Raw genomic sequence first — 22,889 nt, 5'->3', positions numbered from 1 at the left:
AAGACCTCATGACAGTCTGGCGGGCACCTATAAAGGACGGATTTGGCTCGTCGCTCTCTTATAATTTCTTTTATTTCGGCCTGTGGGAGTAACGCTCACCAGCGTCACGGGCCTGCGTTCAACGTGCCTAGAGTGGTGGTTTCTGCAGACGTTTGCGATCATTCAACACGGATCAAGGTGACGTATCCACTGCACGTGGATACATCGCACGGCGCAGCTAGTTCGGCCACGATAACGTCAACTGGAGATCACATGACAGTCTCCCTGGCACCTACATAGGACGGATTAGGCTCGTCGCTCTCTAGTGCACAAGAATAAAGGGAACCGAGGGGCCCGATTTTTATTAATCATATCATAAGAAGCCAACAAACATTCACACCAAGGACAACATAGTGGAAATAGGGAAAGCGGATGGGAAAACGGTTCCGCGGTAGCTCAATGGTGAGAGCATCTCACGTGTAATGCGAAGACGTGGGTTCGTTCCCCACCTGCGGACAGTTGTTTTTTGATCCGTTTTCATTTCCATTAATTTATAATTTCTTTAATTCAATTAGTGTCTGCAAGTAATTTCCCCTATGTTGTTCTTGGTGTCAATGTTTGCTTCTAGTGGACAAGGTGGCACTACCGTGGCTATGTCGGCTGAAGACTCCACTTTTTGTGGCAGGTGCTTTTTGGGATCCTTTCTCGTTATTGCAGGCCTGTGGGGAGTAACGCTCAGCCAGCGTAACGGGCCTCCGTACAATGAGCCTACAGCGGTGGTTTCTGCAGACGTTTGCGATCATTCAACACGGATCAAAGACTTACGTATCCTCTGCACGTGGATACATCGCACGGCGCAGCTAGTTCGGCCCACGTTAACGTCAACGGAGATCAACATGACCGTCTGGGCTGGCACCGACACAAGGAGCGGATTAGGCTTCGGCGCTCTCCTAGTGGACAAGGTGGCACTAACCGGTGGCTATGTCCCCTGAGAAGCACTTGTGGCAGGTGCTTTTTGGATCCAGTTCTCTTATTGCGGCCTGTGGGTGGTAACGCTCAACCAGCGTCACGGGGCCCTCCGTACAATTGAGCCTACAGCGGTGGTTTCTGCAGACCTTTGCGATCATTCAACACGGATCAAGATTACGTATCCTCTGCACGTGGATACATCGCACGGCGCAGCTAGTTCGGACACGTTAACGTCAACTGGAGACCACATGACAGTCTGGCTGGTACCTACATAGGACGGATTAGGCTCGTCGCTCTCGAGTGGACAAGGTGGCACTAACGTGGCTATGTCACCTGACACTCCGCTTTTTGTGAAGGTGCTTTTTGGAATCCTTTCTCTTATTGCGACCTGTGGGGGTAACACTCATGAGCGTCACGGGCCTGCGTACAATGTGCCTACAGCTGTGGTGTGTGCAGACGTTTGCGATAATTAAACACGGATCAAGATTACAATCCACGGCACGTGGATACCAGCTAAATCAGGCACGTTGACGACAACTGGAGACTACATGACATTCTGGCCAGCACCTTAAAAAACGGATTTGGCTCGTAGCTCTCCATTGGACACGGTGGCACCACCGTGTCTATGTCACCTGACACTCCGCTTTTTGTGCAGTTGCTTTTTGGGATCATTTCTCTTATTGCCGCCTGTGGGAATAACGCTCACCTGCGTCACGGGCCTCCGTACAATGAGCCTACAGCGGTGGTTTCTGCAGACGTTTGCGATCATTCAACACGGATCAAGATTACGTATCCTCTGCACGTGGATACATCGCACGGCGCAGCTAGTTCGGCACGTTAACGTCAACTGGAGATCCACATGACAGTCTGGCTGGCACCTACATAGGACCGATTAGGCTCGTCGCTCTCTAGTGGACAAGGTGGCACTACCGTGGCTATGTCGCCTGAGACTCCGCTTTTTGTGCAGGTGCTTTTTGGGATCCTTTCTCTTATTGCGGCCTGTGGGAGTAACGCTCACCAGCGTCACGGGCCTCCGTACAACTGAGCCTACAGTGGTGGTTTCTGCAGGACGTTTGCGATCATTCAACACGGATCAAGATTACGTATCCTCTGCACGTGGATACATCGCACGGCGCAGCTAGTTCGGCCACGTTAACGTCAACGGAGATCACATGACAGTCTGGCTGGCACCTACATAGGACCGATTAGGCTCTGTCGCTCTCTAGTGGACATGGCTGGCACTACCGTGTCTCTGTCGCCTTGACACTCCGCTTATTTGCAGGTGCTTTTTGGGATCCTTTCCTCTTAGTGCGGCCTCTGGAGTAACGCTCACACACGTCCACGGGCCTGCGTACAACGTGCCTAGAGTGGTTGGTTTCGTCTGCAGAGGGTTGCGATCAAGTCTACACGGAATCAAGGTGACTGTATCCACTGCACGTGGACGACATCTCACTGGCGCAGCTCGTTTTGCCACGGTAACGTCAACTTAGACCACATGGACAAGGTCTGGCTGACACCTACATAGGAACCGATTAGTGCTCGTCGCTCTCCTAGTGGACAAGGTGGGCACTACCTTGGCTATGCTCGACCTGAGACTCAGCTTTTTGGTGCAGGTGCTTTTTGGGATCCATCTTTTATTGCGGCCCTGTGGGGACGCTCACCAGCGTCACGGGGCCTCACGTACAATGAGCCTACAGGCGTGGTTTTCGCAGACGTTTGCGATCATTCAACACGGGATCACGGTGATGTATCCACTGCACGTGTATACATCGCATGGCGCAGCTAGTTCGGCCACGTTAACGTCAACTGGAGACCACATGACAGTCTGGCTGGCACCTACATAAGACGGATTAGGCTCTTCGCTCTCTAGTGGACAAGGCGGCACACCGTGGCTATGTCGCCTGAGACTCCGCTTTTTTTTGCAGGTGCTTTTTGGGATCCTTTCTCTTATTGCAGCCTGTGGGAGTCACACTCACTAGCGTCACGGGCCTGCGTACAACGTGCCTAGAGTGGTGGTTTCAGCAGACGTTTGCGATCATTCAACGCGGATCAAGATTACGTATCCACTGCACGTGGGTACATCGTGGCGCAGCTAGTTCGACGTGTTGACACTGTCACCTACTGGAGTGGACACGGCGGCACTACCGTGCTATGTCACACACTCCGCTTTTTGTGCAGGTGCTTTTTGGGATCCTTTCTCTTATTGCGGCCTGTGGGAGTAACGCTCACCAGCGTCACGTCTGCCTACAGTGGCACCTAACATGATCAAGATTACGTATAGGACATCGTACGGCGCAGCTAGTTCGATTTGGCTCGTCGCACCTCTCTAGTGGACACGGCGGCACTACCGTGGCTATGTCACCTGACACCCCGCTTTTTGTGCAGGTGCTTTTTGGGATCCTTTCTCTTATTGCGGCCTGTGGGAAGCACACTCACTAGCGTCACTGGCCTCCGTAGGATGTGCCTACAGCAGTGGTGTCTGCAGACGTTTGCGATCATTCAACACGGATCAAGATTACATATCCCCGGCACGTGGATACCAGCTAAATCGGGCACGTTGACGACAAATGGAGACCACATGGCAGTCTGGCAACCACGTATAAAGAACGGATTTCTCTCGTCGCTCTCCTTTGGACACGACGGCACCACCGTGTCGATGTCATCTGACACTATGCCTTTTGTGCAGGTGCTTTTTGGGATCCTTTCTCTTATTGCGGCCTGTGGGAGTAACGCTCACTAGCGTCACGGGCCTCCGTACAATGAGCCTACAGCGGTGGTTTCTGCAGACGTTGCGATCATTCAACACGGATCAAGATTACGTATCCCCTGCACCTGATACATCGCACGGCGCAGCTGAGTTCGGCCACGTTAGCGCCAACTGGAGACCACATGACAGTCTCGTGGCACCTACATAGGACCGATTTAGGCTCGTCGCTCTCTAGTGGACAAGGTCGGCACTACCGTGGCTAGTCGCCGAGACTCCACTTTTTGTGCGGTGCTTTTTGGATCCTTTCTCTTATGCGGCTGTGGCAGTAACGCTCACCAGAGTCACGGGCCTCCGTACAATGAGCCTACAGCGGTGGTTTCTGCAGACGTTTGCGATCATTCAACACGGATCAAGATTACGTATCCTCTGCACGTGGATACATCGCACGGCGCAGCTAGTTCGGCACGTTAACGTTCAACTGGAGATCACATGAAGTCTGGCTGGCACCATATAGGACGATTAGGCTCGTCGCTCTCTAGTGGACACGTCGGCACTACCGTGGCTATGTCACCTGACACTCCGCTTTTTTGTGAGGTGCTTTTTGGGATCCTTTCTCTTATTGCCGTGTGGATAACGCTCACATGCGTCACGGGCCTCCGTACAATGAGCCTACAGCGGTGGTTTCTGCAGACGTTTTGCGATCATTCAACACGGAATCAAGATTAGTATCCTCTGCACGTGGATACATCGCACGGCGCAGCTAGTTCGGCCACCGTTAACGTCAATGGAGATCACCTAACAGTCTGGCTGGCACCTACATAGGACCGATTAGGCTCGTCGCTCTTAGTGGACAAGGTGGCACTACCGTGGCTATGTCGCCTGACACTCCGCTTTTTGTGCAGGTGCTTTGGGATCCTTCTCTTATTGCGGCCTGTGGGAGTCACACTCACTAGCGTCACGGGCCTGCGTGCAACGAGCCTACTGTGGTGGTTTCGCAGACGTTTTGCGATCATTCAACACGGATCAAGGTGACGTATCCACTGCACGTGGATACATCGCACGGCGCCGCTAGTTCGGCCACGTTAACGTCAACTGGAGACCACATTACAGTCTGGTTGGGCACCTACATAGGACCGATTAGGCTCGTCGCTCTCTAGTGGACACGGCGGCACTACCGTGGCTTTGTCGCCTGAGACTCCGCCTTTTTGTGCAGATGCTTTTTGGAATCCTTGATTTTATTGCGGCCTGTGGGAGTAACGCTCTCCAGCGTCACGGGCCTGCGTGCAGCGAGCCTATTGTGGTGGTTTCTGCAGACGTTTGCGATAATTCAACACGGATCAAGATTACGTATCCCCTGCACGTGGATACATCGCACGGCGCCGCTAGTTCGGCCACGTTAACGTCAACTGGAGACCACATGACAGTCTGGCTGGCACCTACATTGGACCGATTAGGCTCGTCGCTCTCTAGTGCACAAGAATAAAGGGAACCGAGGGGCCCGATTTTTATTAATCATATCATAAGAAGCCAACAAACATTCACACCAAGAACAACATAGTGGAAATAGGGAGAGCGGATGGGAAAACGGTTCCGCGGTAGCTCAATGGTGAGAGCATCGCACGCGTAATGCGAAGACGTGGGTTCGTTCCCCACCTGCGGACAGTTGTTTTTTGATCCGTTTTCATTTCCATTAATTTATCATTTCTTTAATTCAATTAGTGTCTGCAAGTAATTTCCCCTATGTTGTTCTGGTGTCAATGTTTGTTGCTTCTAGTGGACAAGGTGGCACTACCGTGGCTATGTCGCCTGAGACTCTGCTTTTTGTGCAGGTGCTTTTTGGGATCCTTTCTCCTATTGCGGCCTGTGGGAGTAACGCTCACCAGCGTCATGGGCCTGCGTACTACGAGCGTAGTGTAGTGGTTTCTGCAGACGTTTGCGATCATTACACACGGATCAAGATTACGTATCCTCTGCACGTGGATACATCGAGCGGCGCAGCTAGTTCGGCCACGTTAACGTCAACTGGAGATCACATGACAGTCTGGCTGGCACCTACATAGGACCGATTAGGCTAGTCGCTCTCTAGTGAACAAGGATGGAACTACCGTGGCTAATGTCGCCTGAGACTCCACTTTTTGTGCAGGTGCTTTTTGGGATCCTTTCTCTTTTTGCAGCCTGTGGGAGTAACGCTCACCAGCGTCAAGGGCCTTCGTACAATGAGCCTACAGCGGTGGTTTCTGCAGACGTTTGCGATCATTCAACACGGATCAAGATTACGTATCCTCTGCACGTGGATACATCGCACGGCGCCGCTAGTTCAACCACGTTAACGTCAACTGGAGACCACATGACAGTCTGGCTGGCACCTACATAGGACCGATTAGGCTCGTCGCTCTCCAGTGGACAAGGTGGCACTACCCGTGCTATGTCGCCTGAGACTCCGCTTTTTGTGCAGGTGCTTTTTGGGATCCTTTCTCTTACTGCGGCCTGTGGGAGTAACGCTCACCAGCGTCACGGGCCTCCGTACAATGAGCCTAGCAGCGGTGGTTTCTGCAGACGTTTGCGATCATTCAACACGGATCAAGGTGACGTATCACTTGCACGTGGATACATCGCACGGCGCAGCTAGTTCGGCCACGTTAACGCCAACTGGAGATCACATGACAGTCTTGCTGGTACCTATATAGGACGGAGTTAGCTCGTCGCTCTCGAGTGGACAAGGCGGCACTACCGTGGCTATGTCACCTGACACTCCGCTTTTGTGAAGGTGCTTTTTGGAATCCTTTCTCTTATTGCGACCTGTGGGGGTAACCTCATGAGCGTCACGGGCCTGCGTACAATGTGCCTACAGCGGTGGTGTGCTGCAGACGTTGCGATAATTAAACACGGATCAAGATTACATATCCACGGCACGTGGATACCAGCTAAATCAGCACGTTGACGACAACTGGAGACTACATGACAGTCTGGCCACCACCTATAAAGGAACGGATTTGGCTCGTAGCTCTCCATTGGACACGGCGGCACCACCGTGTCTATGTCAGCCTGACAAGCCGCTTTTGTGCAGGTGCTTTTTGGGATCCTTTCTCTATTGCCGCCTGTGGGGAATAACGCTCACCTGCGTCACGGGCCTCCGTACAATGAGCCTACAGCGGTGGTTTCTGCAGACGTTTGCGATCATTCAAACACGGATCAAGATTACGTATCCATGCACGTGGATACATCGCACGGCGCACTAGTTCGGCCACGTTAACGTCAACTGGAGAGCACTGACAGTCTGGCTGGCACCTACGTAGACGGATTAGGCTCGTCGCTCTTAGTGGACAAGGTGGCACAACCGTGGCTATGTCGCCTGAGACTCCGATTTTGTGCAGGTGCTTTTTTAGGATCCTTTCTCTTAGTGCGGCATGTGGGAGTAACGCTAATCAGCGTTACGCCTGCGTACAGCGAGCCTACTGTGGTGGTTTCTGCAGACGTTTGTGATCATTCAACACAGTCAAGGTGCAGCTATCCACTGCACGTGGATACACTCGCACGGCGCAGCTAGTTCGGCCACGTTAACGCCAACTGAAGATCACATGACAGTCTGGCTAGCCACCTATATAGGGACGGATTTGGCGTTCCGCTCTCTAGTGGACACGGCGGCACTACCGTGTCTCTGTCGCCTGACACTCCGCTTATTGTGCAGGTGCTTTTTGGGATCATTTCTCTTATTGCGGCCTCTGGGAGTAACGCTCACCAGCGTCACTGGCCTGCGTACAACGTGCCTAGAGTGGTGGTTTCTGCAGAGGTTTGCGATCATTCAACACGGATCAAGGTGACGTATCCACTGCACGTGGACGCATAGCACGGACGCAGCTAGTTTGGCCACGTTAACGTCAACTTGAGACCACATGACAGTCTGGCTGACACCTACATAGGACCGATTAGGCTCGTCGCTCTCTAGTGGACAAGGTGGCACTACCGTGGCTATGTCGCCTGAGCACTCCCTTTTTGTGCAGGTGCTTTTTGGGATCCTTTCTCTTATTGCGGCCTGTGGGAGTAACGCTCACCAGCGTCACGGGCCTACGTACAACGAGCCGACAGCGGTGGTTTCTGCAGACGTTTGCGATCATTCAACACGGATCAAGATTACGTATCCTCTGCACGTGGATACATCGCACGGCGCAGCTAGTTCGGCCACGTTAACGTCACATGGAGATCACATGACAGTCTGGCTGGCACCTACATAGGACCGATTAGGCTCGTCCGCTCTCTAGTGGACAAGGTGGCACTACCGTGGCAATGTCCCTGAGACTCCGCTTTTTGTGCAGGTGCTTTTTGGGATCCTTTCTCTTATTGCAGCCTGTGGGAGTAACGCTCACCAGCGTCACGGGCCTCCGTACACTGAGCCTACAGCGGTGGTTTCTGCAGACGTTTGCGATCATTCAACACGGATAAAGATTACGTATCCTACTGCACGTGGATACATCGCACGGCGCAGCTAGTTCGGCCACGTTAACGTCAACTGGAGATCACATGACAGTCTGGCTGGCACCTACATAGGACCGATTAGGCTCGTCGCTCTCTAGTGGACACGTCGGCACTACCGTGGCTATGTCACCTGACACTCCGCTTTTTGTGCAGGTGCTTTTTGGGATCCTTTCTCTTATTGCGGCCTGTGGGAGTCACACTCACTAGCGTCACGGGCCTGCGTACAACGTGCCTAGAGTGGTGGTTTCTGCAGACGTTTGCGATCATTCAACACGGATCAAGGTGACGTATCCACTGCACGTGGATACATCGCACGGCGCAGTTAGTTCGGCCACGATAACGTCAACTGGAGATCACATGACAGTCTGCCTGGCACCTACATAGGACGGATTAGGCTCGTCGCTCTCTAGTGGACAAGGCGGCACTACCGTGGCTATGTCGCCTGAGACTCCACTTTTTGTGCAGGTGCTTTTTGGGATCCTTTCTCTTTTTGCAGCCTGTGGGAGTAACGCTCTGCAGCGTCACGGGCCTGCGTGCAGCGAGCCTACTGTGGTGGTTTCTGCAGACGTTTGCGATCATGCAACACGGACCAAGGTGACGTATCCACTGCACGTGGATACATCGCACGGCGCAGCTAGTTCGGCCACGTTAACGTCAACTGGAGACCACATGACAGTCTGGCTGGCACCTACATAGGACCGATTAGGCTCGTCGCTCTCTAGTGCACAAGAATAAAGGGAACCGAGGGGCCCGATTTTTATTAATCATATCATAAGAAGCCAACAAACATTCACACCAAGAACAACATAGTGGAAATAGGGAAAGCGGATGGGAAAACGGTTCCGCGGTAGCTCAATGGTGAGAGCATCGCACGCGTAATGCGAAGACGTGGGTTCGTTCCCCACCTGCGGACAGTTGTTTTTTGATCCGTTTTCATTTCCATTAATTTATCATTTCTTTAATTCAATTAGTGTCTGCAAGTAATTTCCCCTATGTTGTTCTTGGTGTCAATGTTTGTTTGCTTCTAGTGGACAAGGTGGCACTACCGTGGCTATGTCGCCTAAGACTCTGCTTTTTGTGCAGGTGCTTTTTGGGATCCTTTCTCCTATTGCGGCCTGTGGGAGTAACGCTCACCAGCGTCATGGGCCTGCGTACTACGTGCCTAGTGTAGTGGTTTCTGCAGACGTTTGCGATCATTACACACGGATCAAGATTACGTATCCACTGTACGTGGATACATCGTACGGCGCAACTAGTTCGGGCACGTACACGACAACTGAAGACCACAGGACAGCCTGGCGGGCACCTACATAGGACCGATTAGGATCGTCGCTCTCTAGTGGACAACGTGGCACTACCGTGGCTATGTCGCCTGAGACTCCACTTTTTGTGCAGGTGCTTTTTGGGATCCTTTCTCTTTTTGCAGCCTGTGGGAGTAACGCTCACCAGCGTCAAGGGCCTCCGTACAATGAGCCGACAGCGGTGGTTTCTGCAGACGTTTGCGATCATTAGACACGGATCAAGATTACGTATCCACTGCACGTGGATACATCGTACGGCGCAGCTAGTTCGGGCACGTTGACGACAACTGAAGACCACAGGACAGCCTGGCGGGCACCTACATAGGACCGACTAGGATCGTCGCTCTCTAGTGGACAAGGTGGCACTACCGTGGCTATGTCGCCTGAGACTCCACTTTTTGTGCAGGTGCTTTTTGCGATCCTTTCTCTTATTGCGGCCTGTGGGAGTCACACTCACTAGAGTCACGGGCCTGCGTACAACGTGCCTAGAGTGGTGGTTTCTGCAGAGGTTTGCGATCATTCAACACGGATCAAGGTGACGTATCCACTGCACGTGGACACATATCATGGCGCAGCTAGTTCGGCCACGTTAACGTCAACTGGAGACCACATGACAGTCTGGTTGGCACCTACATAGGACCGATTAGGCTCGTCGCTCTCTAGTGGACACGGCGGCACTAACGTGGCTATGTCACCTGAAACTCCGCTTTTTGTGCAGGTGCCTTTTGGGATCCTTTCTCTTATTGCGGCCTGTGGGAGTCACACTCACTAGAGTCACGGGCCTGCGTACAACGTGCCTAGAGTGGTGGTTTCTGCAGAGGTCTGCGATCATTCAACACGGATCAAGATTACGTATCCTCTGCACGTGGATACATCGCACGGCGCAGCTAGTTCGGACACGTTAACTTCAACTGGAGACCACATAGTCTGGCTGGCAACTATATAGGACTGATTTGGCTCGTCGCTCTCTAGTGGACACGGCGGCACTACCGTGGCTATGTCACCTGACACTCCGCTTTTTGTGCAGGTGCCTTTTGGGATCCTTTCTCTTATGGCGGCCTGTGGGAGTCACACTCACTAGAGTCACGGGCCTGCGTACAACGGGCCAAGAGTGGTGGTTTCTGCAGACGTTTGCTATCATTCAACACGGATCAAGATTACGTATCCGCTGCACCTGGATACATCGTACGGCGCAGCTAGTTCGGACACGTTAACTTCAACTGGAGACCACATGACAGTCTGGCTGGCACCTACATAGGACCGATTAGGCTCGTCGCTCTCTAGTGCACAAGAATAAAGGGAACCGAGGGGCCCGATTTTTATTAATCATATCATAAGAAGCCAACAAACATTCGGCCACGTTAACGTCAACTGGAGATCACACGACAGTCTGGCTGGCACCTACATAGGACCGATTAGGCTCGTCGCTCTCTAGTGGACACGTCGGCACTACCGTGGCTATGTCACCTGACACTCCGCTTTTTGTGCCGGTGCTTTTTGGGATCCTTTCTCTTATTGCGGCCTGTGGGAGGCACACTCACTAGCGTCACGGGCCTGCGTACAACGTGCCTAGAGTGGTGGTTTCTGCAGACGTTTGCGATCATTCAACACGGATCAAGGTGACGTATCCACTGCACGTGGATACATCGCACGGCGCCGCTAGTTCGGCCACGTTAACGTCAACTGGAGACCACATTACAGTCTGGTTGGCACCTACATAGGACCGATTAGGCTCGTCGCTCTCTAGTGGACACGGCGGCACTACCGTGGCTTTGTCGCCTGAGACTCCGCTTTTTGTGCAGATGCTTTTTGGAATCCTTGATTTTATTGCGGCCTGTGGGAGTAACGCTCTCCAGCGTCACGGGCCTGCGTGCAGCGAGCCTATTGTGGTGGTTTCTGCAGACGTTTGCGATAATTCAACACGGATCAAGATTACGTATCCCCTGCACGTGGATACATCGCACGGCGCCGCTAGTTCGGCCACGTTAACGTCAACTGGAGACCACATGACAGTCTGGCTGGCACCTACATTGGACCGATTAGGCTCGTCGCTCTCTAGTGCACAAGAATAAAGGGAACCGAGGGGCCCGATTTTTATTAATCATATCATAAGAAGCCAACAAACATTCACACCAAGAACAACATAGTGGAAATAGGGAAAGCGGGTGGGAAAACGGTTCCGCGGTAGCTCAATGGTGAGAGCATCGCACGCGTAATGCGAAGACGTGGGTTCGTTCCCCACCTGCGGACAGTTGTTTTTTGATCCGTTTTCATTTCCATTATTTATCATTGCTTTAATTCAATTAGTGTCTGCAAGTAATTTCCCCTATGTTGTTCCTGGTGTCAATGTTTGTTTGCTTCTAGTGGACAAGGTGGCACTACCGTGGCTATGTCGCCTGAGACTCCGCTTTTTGTGCAGGTGCTTTTTGGGATCCTTTCTCTTATTGCGGCCTGTGGGAGTAACGCTCACCATCGTCATGGGCCTGCGTACAATGAGCCTGCAGCGGTGGTTTCTGCAGACGTTTGCGATCATTCAACACGGATCAAGATTACGTATATTCTGCACGTGGATACATCGCACGGCGCAGCTAGTTCGGCCACGTTAACGTCAACTGGAGATCACATGACAGTCTGGCTGGCACCTACATAGGACCGATTAGGCTCGTCGCTCTCTAGTGGACAAGGAGGAACTACCGTGGCAATGTCGCCTGAGACTCCACTTTTTGTGCAGGTGCTTTTTGGGATCCTTTCTCTTTTTGCAGCCTGTGGGAGTAACGCTCACCAGCGTCAAGGGCCTCCGTACAATGAGCCTACAGCGGTGGTTTCTGCAGACGTTTGCGATCATTCAACACGGATCAAGATTACGTATCCTCTGCACGTGGATACATCGTACGGCGCCGCTAGTTCAACCACGTTAACGTCAACTGGAGACCACATGACAGTCTGGCTGGCACCTACATAGGACCGATTAGGCTCGTCGCTCTCCAGTGGACAAGGTGGCACTACCCTGGCTATGTCGCCTGAGACTCCGCTTTTTGTGCAGGTGCTTTTTGGGATCCTTTCTCTTACTGCGGCCTGTGGGAGTAACGCTCACCAGCGTCACGGGCCTCCGTACAATGAGCCTACAGCGGTGGTTTCTGCAGACGTTTGCGATCATTCAACACGGATCAAGGTGACGTATCCACTGCACGTGGATACATCGCACGGCGCAGCTAGTTCGGCCACGTTAACGCCAACTGGAGATCACATGACAGTCTGGCTGGCACCTACATAGGACGGATTTAGCTCGTCGCTCTCTAGTGGACAAGGCGGCACTACCGTGGCTATGTCACCTGACACTCCGCTTTTTGTGAAGGTGCTTTTTGGAATCCTTTCTCTTATTGCGACCTGTGGGGGTAACGCTCATGAGCGTCACGGGCCTGCGTACAATGTGCCTACAGCGGTGGTGTCTGCAGACGTTTGCGATAATTAAACACGGATCAAGATTACATATCCACGGCACGTGGATACCAGCTAAATCAGGCACGTTGACGACAACTGGAGACTACATGACAGTCTGGCCACCACCTATAAAGGACGGATTTGGCTCGTAGCTCTCCATTGGACACGGCGGCACCACCGTGGCTATGTCGCCTGACACTCCGCTTTTTGTGCAGGTGCTTTTTGGGATCCTTTCTCTTATTGCGGCCTGTGGGAGTCACACTCACTAGCGTCACGGGCCTGCGTGCAACGAGCCTACTGTGGTGGTTTCTGCAGACGTTTGCGATCATTCAACACGGATCAAGGTGACGTATCCACTGCACGTGGATACATCGCACGGCGCAGCTAGTTCGGCCACGTTAACGTCAACTGGAGACCACATGACAGTCTGGCTGGCACCTACATAGGACCGATTAGGCTCGTCGCTCTCTAGTGCACAAGAATAAAGGGAACCGAGGGGCCCGATTTTAATTAATCATATCATAAGAAGCCAACAAACATTCACACCAAGAACAACATAGTGGAAATAGGGAAAGCGGATGGGAAAACGGTTCCGCGGTAGCTCAATGGTGAGAGCATCGCACGCGTAATGCGAAGACGTGGGTTCGTTTCCCACCGGCGGGAAGTTGTTTATTGATCCGTTTTCATTTCCATTAATTTATCATTTCTTTAATTCAATTAGTGTCTGCAAGTAATTTCCCCTATGTTGTTCTTGTGTCAATGTTTGTTTGCTTCTAGTGGACAAGGTGGCACTACCGTGGCTATGTCGCCTGAGACTCCGCTTTTTGTGCAGGTGCTTTTTGGGATCCTTTCTCTTATTGCGGCCTGTGGGAGTAACGCTCACCAGCGTCATGGGCCTGCGTACTACGTGCCTAGTGTAGTGGTTTCTGCAGACGTTTGCGATCATTACACACGGATCAAGATTACGTATCCTCTGCACGTGGATACATCGCACGGCGCCGCTAGTTCGGCCACATTAACGTCAACTGGAGACCACATGACAGTCTGGCTGGCACCTACATAGGACCGATTAGGATCGTCGCTCTCTAGTGGACAAGGTGGCACTACTGTGGCTATGTCGCCTGAGACTCCACTTTTTGTGCAGGTGCTTTTTGGGATCCTTTCTCTTTTTGCAGCCTGTGGGAGTAACGCTCACCAGCGTCAAGGGCCTCCGTACAATGAGCCGACAGCGGTGGTTTCTGCAGACGTTTGCGATCATTCAACACGGATCAAGATTACGTATCCTCTGCACGTGGATACATCGCACGGCGCAGCTAGTTCGGCCACGTTAACGTCATCAGGAGATCACATGACAGTCTGGCTGGCACCTACATAGGACCGATTAGGCTCGCCGCTCTCTAGTGGACAAGGTGGCACTACCGTGGCAATGTCCTGAGACTCCGCTTTTTGTGCAGGTGCTTTTTGGGATCCTTTCTCTTATTGCAGCCTGTGGGAGTAACGCTCACCAGCGTCACGGGCCTCCGTACAATGAGCCTACAGCGGTGGTTTCTGCAGACGTTTGCGATCATTCAACACGGATAAAGATTACGTATCCTCTGCACGTGGATACATCGCACAGCGCAGCTAGTTCGGCCACGTTAACGTCAACTGGAGATCACATGACAGTCTGGCTGGCACCTACATAGGACCGATTAGGCTCGTCGCTCTCTAGTGGACACGTCGGCACTACCGTGGCTATGTCACCTGACACTCCGCTTTTTGTGCAGGTGCTTTTTGGGATCCTTTCTCTTATTGCGGCCTGTGGGAGTCACACTCACTAGCGTCACGGGCCTGCGTACAACGTGCCTAGAGTGGTGGTTTCTGCAGACGTTTGCGATCATTCAACACGGATCAAGGTGACGTATCCACTGCACGTGGATACATCGCACGGCGCAGTTAGTTCGGCCACGATAACGTCAACTGGAGATCACATGACAGTCTGCCTGGCACCTACATAGGACGGATTAGGCTCGTCGCTCTCTAGTGGACAAGGCGGCACTACCGTGGCTATGTCGCCTGAGACTCCACTTTTTGTGCAGGTGCTTTTTGGGATCCTTTCTCTTTTTGCAGCCTGTGGGAGTAACGCTCTGCAGCGTCACGGGCCTGCGTGCAGCGAGCCTACTGTGGTGGTTTCTGCAGACGTTTGCGATCATGCAACACGGACCAAGGTGACGTATCCACTGCACGTGGATACATCGCACGGCGCAGCTAGTTCGGCCACGTTAACGTCAACTGGAGACTACATGACAGTCTGGCTGGCACCTACATAGGACCGATTAGGCTCGTCGCTCTCTAGTGCACAAGAATAAAGGGAACCGAGGGGCCCGATTTTTATTAATCATATCATAAGAAGCCAACAAACATTCACACCAAGAACAACATAGTGGAAATAGGGAAAGCGGATGGGAAAACGGTTCCGCGGTAGCTCAATGGTGAGAGCATCGCACGCGTAATGCGAAGACGTGGGTTCGTTCCCCACCTGCGGACAGTTGTTTTTTGATCCGTTTTCATTTCCATTAATTTATCATTTCTTTAATTCAATTAGTGTCTGCAAGTAATTTCCCCTATGTTGTTCTTGGTGTCAATGTTTGTTTGCTTCTAGTGGACAAGGTGGCACTACCGTGGCTATGTCGCCTAAGACTCTGCTTTTTGTGCAGGTGCTTTTTGGGATCCTTTCTCCTATTGCGGCCTGTGGGAGTAACGCTCACCAGCGTCATGGGCCTGCGTACTACGTGCCTAGTTTAGTGGTTTCTGCAGACGTTTGCGATCATTACACACGGATCAAGATTACGTATCCACTGTACGTGGATACATCGTACGGCGCAACTAGTTCGGGCACGTACACGACAACTGAAGACCACAGGACAGCCTGGCGGGCACCTACATAGGACCGATTAGGATCGTCGCTCTCTAGTGGACAACGTGGCACTACCGTGGCTATGTCGCCTGAGACTCCACTTTTTGTGCAGGTGCTTTTTGGGATCCTTTCTCTTTTTGCAGCCTGTGGGAGTAACGCTCACCAGCGTCAAGGGCCTCCGTACAATGAGCCGACAGCGGTGGTTTCTGCAGACGTTTGCGATCATTCAACACGGATCAAGATTACGTATCCTCTGCACTTGGATACATCGCACGGCGCAGCTAGTTCGGCCACGTTAACGCCAACTGGAGATCACATGACAGTCTGGCTACCACCTATATAGGACGGATTTGGCTCGTCGCTCTCTAGTGGACAAGGCGGCACTACCGTGGCTATGTACCTGACACTCCGCTTTTTGTGCAGGTGCTTTTTGGGATCATTTCTCTTATTGCGGCCTGTGGGAGTAACGCTCACCTGCGTCACGTGCCTGCGTACAACGGGCCAAGAGTGGTGGTTTCTGCAGACGTTTGCTATCATTCAACACGGATCAAGATTACGTATCCGCTGCTCCTGGATACATCCCAGGCAGCACGACAGTACTGGGCCAAGCTTGGTCCAATGTTTGCAGAAATTGGTACGAACTTTGGCCCAATTCTGGCATCATTGCAAAGTGCAACCCGATCGAAGGTTCACCCACTGTTCGAGCCAAGATTGGCCGTACAGTTTGCCATTGTAGAATCCAACGTAGTTCAAGCATAGAGCCAGTGCACAGCCATCCTGTATCCAGTCTTTCAAGAACGTCCAGTGCTCAGCCATTCTGTATCCAACATGTTTCAAGAACATCCAATGCTCAGCCATTCTGTATCCAATGTGTTCCAAGAATACCCAGTGCTTAGCCATTCTGTATCCAACGTGTTTCAAGAATACCCAGTGCTCAGCCATTCTGTATCCAACGTGTTTCAAGAATACCCAGTGCTTAGCCATTTTGTACCCAATGAGTTTCAAGAAAATCCGGTGCTCAGCCATTTTGCATCCAGTGTGTTTCAAGCATAGCCTGTCCTTAGCCATTCTGTTGCTTGTATGCTAGCTTACTGCCTATACAATTAGTAGCGAAGAAAATGTGATGGAAATAAGTGCGGGAAGGAAACTTCCTGCAGACACACGCAAAGCGTAAACGAAAGTATAATTTATTTAGTATACTATTTACAGTACTATTTTACTATTTACAATACAATTCTTGAACTGATGCAGGCATCAGTAGGGGTGCTCAGCTCCAGGGGCAGCAGCAGGAGGAGGGGCAGGGGCGGCAGGGGCTGCAGCAGGGGAAGGAGCAGGGGCAGCAGCAGCCGGACAGGAGGGGCCGACGGTGGACTCTCCAGGGACCTGAGGGCGAGGGTAGGGCAGGGAGAGGGCAGCAGTGGGCAGGCAATGATTCCTGCCCTGAAGGGGGGATCATCGGGCTGCTCTGCTGCAAACGTTGCTGTGAAACGCCTCTTCCTGCCACCACCGCTGTCCACAGACCCTGGCAACCACTTAATGAAGTCCTGCGCTCGTGTCAGGTCGCCCCCCGCCTTTCTCACAGATGACATCTGCACACAAACATGCAAAGACCACAATTAGTACATACAACATGCACCGTAAAGATCACCCACAATAGAGCAGGCAAACACATTCAACAAAAGAAAACCTTCAAGAGACTTAGTGAAATAAGTTGCTAAGTCTTTAGCACACAGTTTATCTGACAGAATTTGCAACCGCAGCCAACCTTATTGAATCCGAGGTTCACAGCATGCTCAGCGGCGAAATGCAGGATACGCAAAGTAATGCTGCGGATAATTAAATGCTATCGCCTTCCCCGCCATGAAAATTCTTGATCCATTTACAGGATTTTCATCCCTGTTGCCTTCGTTAACATTCTTGTTTTTTCACCCTAACATAGCGTTAACGTCATCAGTGATGATCACACCATGTCTTTACTTACCGAGACATATTCAACTGTCTCATCCGCTGATGCTAAGCGTGTAAGCTGCCTGGTGTGATGCAATTCATCGGCATGCTCGTCAAGCAATTCACCTAAGCTGCCATTGGTGCTAGGGCAGAGCACACTTTCGCAATTTCTGCAAGGGCAGTGGTGACCGAGTATGTGGCTTTCATTGTAAAAAATGAAATCAGCCAACAGGGACGCCCAAATTTCTTCGTTGTAGAAGTTGACAATTTATATGAAAGACACGATTTTGGCAAGGACAACCTCTTGTTATGCAAGCCATTTCGCTGTAGAGGAGTTCGGCTGTACACACAATACTTCAACAATGCAAAAGGATGACTGAGGAAGCTTTACCTGTGACTATCCGGCATAACTTCAAATTGATGAATGCCCTCTTCCCCTTCCTGCTATGAAGGCTGTAAAGCACTTGGACGGGGTGCGCCATTACAGCCTTCATGGCATACGATGCCACCTCGCGCAGTGACTTCCCTCCTATTTGCAGGAGGTGCTTGCACTGCAAAAGACAAAAATTGCCAGAGATATGGAAATGAGCATTGTATGCGGCAATGTTTTCAAGTTGAAAAATCTACCCAATACTACCAGAATATAATTTATTGCCAAGTGAAGTGAATTTTTAGCTGAGTGCAAAGCAAAACATTTTTGCTGGAAGAGGTTTGTGACGCAATGCCCTTTAATTGTAAATGTGCTCTACAACACCTTAGCGTTACTGGATTAAACACAAACACGAAGTGCATCAGGTCTTGTCTGTTCTGTGCATTTCACGTTTGTGTTTCATAACCCTTAGCACAGTAACTATGTTTCATGGTAACTACCTCTCCAAGCTTTCACTATCACTTGTAAGCGCACCAACTCTACTCCCATGCAAATTCCCAATGCATAATTAGGGGATGTGACATTAGAGTGCAGGAAAGCCAGATCTATATACGTGTGGCACAAAGCAGCTTAAAGGCATACCGACATGATATTTTCAGACCTTCACATTTTGCGTTAGAGCGACTGACAACCAGTTTTTAAAGACGTAGTTTTGTGGTAACCAAAAGTTAACCCTCAGCAATGTTTGCACCTGCAGCTTCGCAAATTGTGAAAGCAGCCTATCATTCTGCTTCACAGGAGTGAGTGCAACTGCAGTTAACTGCCTACATTTTGGCCTTTTCAACCACTTTTGAAGATATAAAGCTGGTACAATAAGTTTGCATTGTCGTACAGGCCTTCTTACATTTGTACAGCGTTTTTCCCCCAAATACACACCTACATCATGGCTGCCTGGCCCCCGTTATCATTATTCTGTCGATAGACTTACCAAGCCAACTCATCACAAACAAAGGCAGTGCCACTTTCAATACAAACGAAGGCTTATCAGCATATTGTAAGGTAAAAAAAAACAGAAAAATGTGGACTGCATTTCAATACTAATAAGAATACCATGAAACCCATACAATAATAGAAAGCCATGTGATAGGCCTCTTATTCATGGTAAATAAGGAACAGTGTCCTGAAAGCGTAGGGAGACGTAGACACACCCCAAGTGCGGACTTTCAACTGGTAAGTTTATTGAATGAACGAGTTCATGAACAGTTGAACTGCACATACACCTGGAAGGCAGTGAACAATTTATGACATGCACTCGTGGTTAGATCAGGTGATAATAAACAATAATGAAATAACAAAAATAAAAACCATCGCGCTGCTCCGCTGTCAACGATTTGCGTGGTATAAAAAGGAAATTTCTTCTAAGAAGACTATTGCAGGCTGACTAATGCAACCTGGTCCTGCTTTCTGTATTCTATAGGCCTCGCAAATTTCATGCGTCAATTGGTCTGTGAGGCAAAAAAGAATCTCGGTCCGACAGAATTCAGCAGTGCACTCTCAGTCATGGCAATGCATTGCGAAATGCAAGGCGCAAACAGTGCATTTTGGTGCTCCCTGAGGCCCACGTTTACACACTGCCCCGATTGTCCCACGTACACTCGGCCACAGGTGAGGGGGATCCTGTGCACGATTGCAGTGGCGCAAGGCAAACACACATGTTAGTGTGCCTTACAGGGTAGACGCTACCTACTTTCTTTCTGGCTGAAAAGAACAAAACAAATCTATGCCATGCCACGATGCCCCCCCCCCCCTTCAACCTGTGCGAACGCTAGTGGATGTATGGCGAACGGCTTGCTTCTTGGTGCCGCATCTTTACTCTGCAAACTTTACTCTTCGCACAAGCTTTCCTTAAGACGCCAATAGCATGCTGTCTTGTGGAAAGTTCGTGCAAAAATTGAAGCATGCTATGGACACTAGCGTTCGCACAGGTTGAAACAAAAAAAAGGGGGGGGGGATCGTGGCATGGCATAGATTTTTTTTTCAGCCAGAAAGTGGGTAGCATCTGCACAGCAGTTACAAAATGTGTGGAGAAAGGTGCAAATGCAAAAAAAGTCTGCCTTGTAAGGCACACTAATCTGCGTGTGCCTTGCGCCACTGCAATCGTGTACAGCAACCCCCTCACCTGTGGCCGAGTGTACGTGGGACAATCAGGGCGGTGTGTAAACGTGCGCCTCAGGGAGAACCAAAATGCACTGTTTGCGCCTCGCTTTTGGCAATTCGGGTGCACTGCAGAATTCTCTCAGACCGAGAAGCTTTTTCGCCACACAGACCAATTGACTCATGAAATTTGCGAGGCCTATAGAATACAGAAAGCAGGACCAGGTTGCATTAGTCAGCCTACAATAGTCTTCCAAGAAAGAGAAATTTCCTTTTTAGACCCCGCAAATCGTTGACAGCCGAGCAGTGTGATGTTTTTTTTTTCATTCATTCTTGTTTAGTATCACCTGATCTAACCACGAGTGCATGTCATGAATTGTTCACTGCCTTGCAAGTGCATACACAGCTCAAGTGTTCATAAACTCGTTCATTCAATAAGTTTTCCAGTTGAAAGTCAGCACTTGTGGTGTGTCAAGTCTCCCTTCGTCTACGTTTTCAGTGCGCTGTTCCTTATTTACCATGAATCAATACCAAGTTGTTCCAGTTTGCCCTCCTCTTCAGGCCACTTATGCATCTTCATGTTTTTGCCATGTGGCGCGCCAAGGGTCATTTTTTGCAACTTTTGGGGAAGAATTAAAAATATAAATCCCCATTTAATGAGAAAAATATGGCTTATTTTAACCAGTAGGATAGGTCATTTTTGCACAAGCGGTTTTCTCAATTCATGTTCCGAGCAGTTGTCTGTCCCTTTACGTGAAGGTTCCGGACTCTAAAACCCCAGAAATATACTAGCAAACCCCAGAGTGCACTAAATACCTCATTTATACTAGTTTTTCTACAGCCAGGTTTCGTTTAGCTTTCTCCCTCTCATAACATCATGGCACAGAAGGCAACCACGTAAGACATCGGAAGCTTTGACACTTGCTTCGACTTGCTTGTCGAAAGGATGTTTTGGCTTCTACACAGAAGCCTTGTTCACTGACTATTATTGATTTCATTTAGCTACAACAGGCATATGGCGAACGACTATGTCAGTGAACAAGGCTTCATGGGGAAGACAGAACATATAACCCCTTCAACAACACTATTTTGGTCTGCATTACATTCATTGTGGGTTTAAACTGGGTGGGAAAAAGCCCGTCAAAAAACAAAACGGATGGCAACCAAGGTGAAAAAACATTAAACAATGAACGCACTTTTTTCCTTTGAAAATGTGCGCAAGTGGGGGGGGGGTGCGTTTATTATGCAGGGTAAAATTTTGAGTGATTTGTTTTGAATGATTTGTTTGAAAGAAAGCCGCAATTTCGTCCGCAAGGCGAACCATCGATTGCGATAGCAAATGCGCAGAGAGCTATACAAAGTAAGGATAGTAGTTCTATCGCCCGTATAAACTTCCAAAGTAATTTAACCAGCATGGTGTCAGCGCGCACAGGCAAACATGAACCAATCACACTCGATGACCGCGGAGACTCACAGTCGAAATGCTGGTGTGAGGAAGCGCTGCAGCAACAGCGAGCGAAGTGACCTTCATGCCATGTATCACTTCAACGCAAACTGAGCTGCGATAACGGAGTACGCTCAAAAGTATAAGCTGCCGTCGCACCTAGACTCAGCCTCCGACGCAGATCGTTTTCAAGATAGGGCACGCCCGGCCATGCAATGTGCAGTTGCTGTGCCGCCTCCCTCCCCTCCCAACGGCGCCATGCACACGACGAAATAAGGCGCGTTTCTTACCCGCTTTCTTCCCTCCAACGCGGGATAAAGCCGCGATCATTGGCGCCGACTTGAAAAATGTACCTGGAGTGTCCATATGATGCTACCACTATAAAAGTAGGAGACACACGTACAATTCAGCGTCTGATACAATCGTACCCACTGAATGCCATATCGGACGCCGCATCGTACTGTGTCTCTCCTACTTCACGGCAGCAAGTTCAGGGTGTGTTTATTTCGCGGGAGAAAACAAATTTTGAAATTTTGACGACGAAAGTTGGGGGTGCGTTTATTATGCGAGCGTGTCCATTACATAAGTAAATAGGGTATTTCACTTATTCAATATGAAGGGCATAAATTCTCTTACATAATGTAGAATAGTGGTAGATAAAACAAAGCACAGAAAAATCAGAGTAGTGGAATAAAAAGTTACAAGGGCCACAGGGTATGTGGGTTTACATTCTTAAAGTAATTGCTAGTGCTCTAGAAAATGCTTTGAACCATTGCATGAAACTGGATAGTTTAGGAGTTTGTTTCATGGGCTTGTAGCACAAGAAAAAAATTTTAGTGCAATCAGGCAATTCGACAACAGGTACACTAGACTTGCTGCACATGTGGTTTTCATTACATATCCGACTGCAATGCAATTTTCAAACTCTATTATTTAGAAAACAAAACTCTAGATTAAAATGAGGTAAATACAGTATATACAGAACATCATTGCACCCCTTTTCCTGTACTGTGTCCCACTTGTTTGCACTGCTATTTATCATTCACGATGTGCCAACTCGTCTATCAAAAAGAATTTATTCACAAGTGCTCTACATTGTGTCCTTCTATAGAAAGCTGCCACAGTTTGCATTTTATATCAGCAATAGATTTTTATTAACTTAACGATTTACTCCTGCTTCATGAATGTATCTCTACGGAGAGCTGTTG

General features: G+C 50.1%; 5 non-coding genes across 5 annotated transcripts; all 5 read left to right on the top strand.

Moving 5' to 3' along the window:
- The first annotated feature begins 424 nt into the window (after positions 1–424).
- Positions 425–496, top strand: Trnat-ugu (transfer RNA threonine (anticodon UGU)). Its single transcript has one exon. It is a non-coding gene; the product is annotated as a tRNA-Thr (tRNA).
- A 4,748-nt stretch (positions 497–5,244) lies between these two features.
- On the top strand, positions 5,245–5,316 carry Trnat-cgu (transfer RNA threonine (anticodon CGU)). The gene has a single exon. It is a non-coding gene; the product is annotated as a tRNA-Thr (tRNA).
- Positions 5,317–8,969: 3,653 nt separating this feature from the next.
- On the top strand, positions 8,970–9,041 carry Trnat-cgu (transfer RNA threonine (anticodon CGU)). Its single transcript has one exon. It is a non-coding gene; the product is annotated as a tRNA-Thr (tRNA).
- A 2,566-nt stretch (positions 9,042–11,607) lies between these two features.
- On the top strand, positions 11,608–11,679 carry Trnat-cgu (transfer RNA threonine (anticodon CGU)). Its single transcript has one exon. It is a non-coding gene; the product is annotated as a tRNA-Thr (tRNA).
- A 3,645-nt stretch (positions 11,680–15,324) lies between these two features.
- Positions 15,325–15,396, top strand: Trnat-cgu (transfer RNA threonine (anticodon CGU)). The gene has a single exon. It is a non-coding gene; the product is annotated as a tRNA-Thr (tRNA).
- Positions 15,397–22,889: the final 7,493 nt, after the last annotated feature.

Source organism: Dermacentor silvarum, chromosome 10 (assembly GCF_013339745.2).
Source record: "Dermacentor silvarum isolate Dsil-2018 chromosome 10, BIME_Dsil_1.4, whole genome shotgun sequence".
NCBI classification, from domain to species: domain Eukaryota; kingdom Metazoa; phylum Arthropoda; class Arachnida; order Ixodida; family Ixodidae; genus Dermacentor; species Dermacentor silvarum.
Note: the sequence above shows the minus strand (reverse complement) of the source record. Positions and strands in the feature narration are given on the sequence as shown.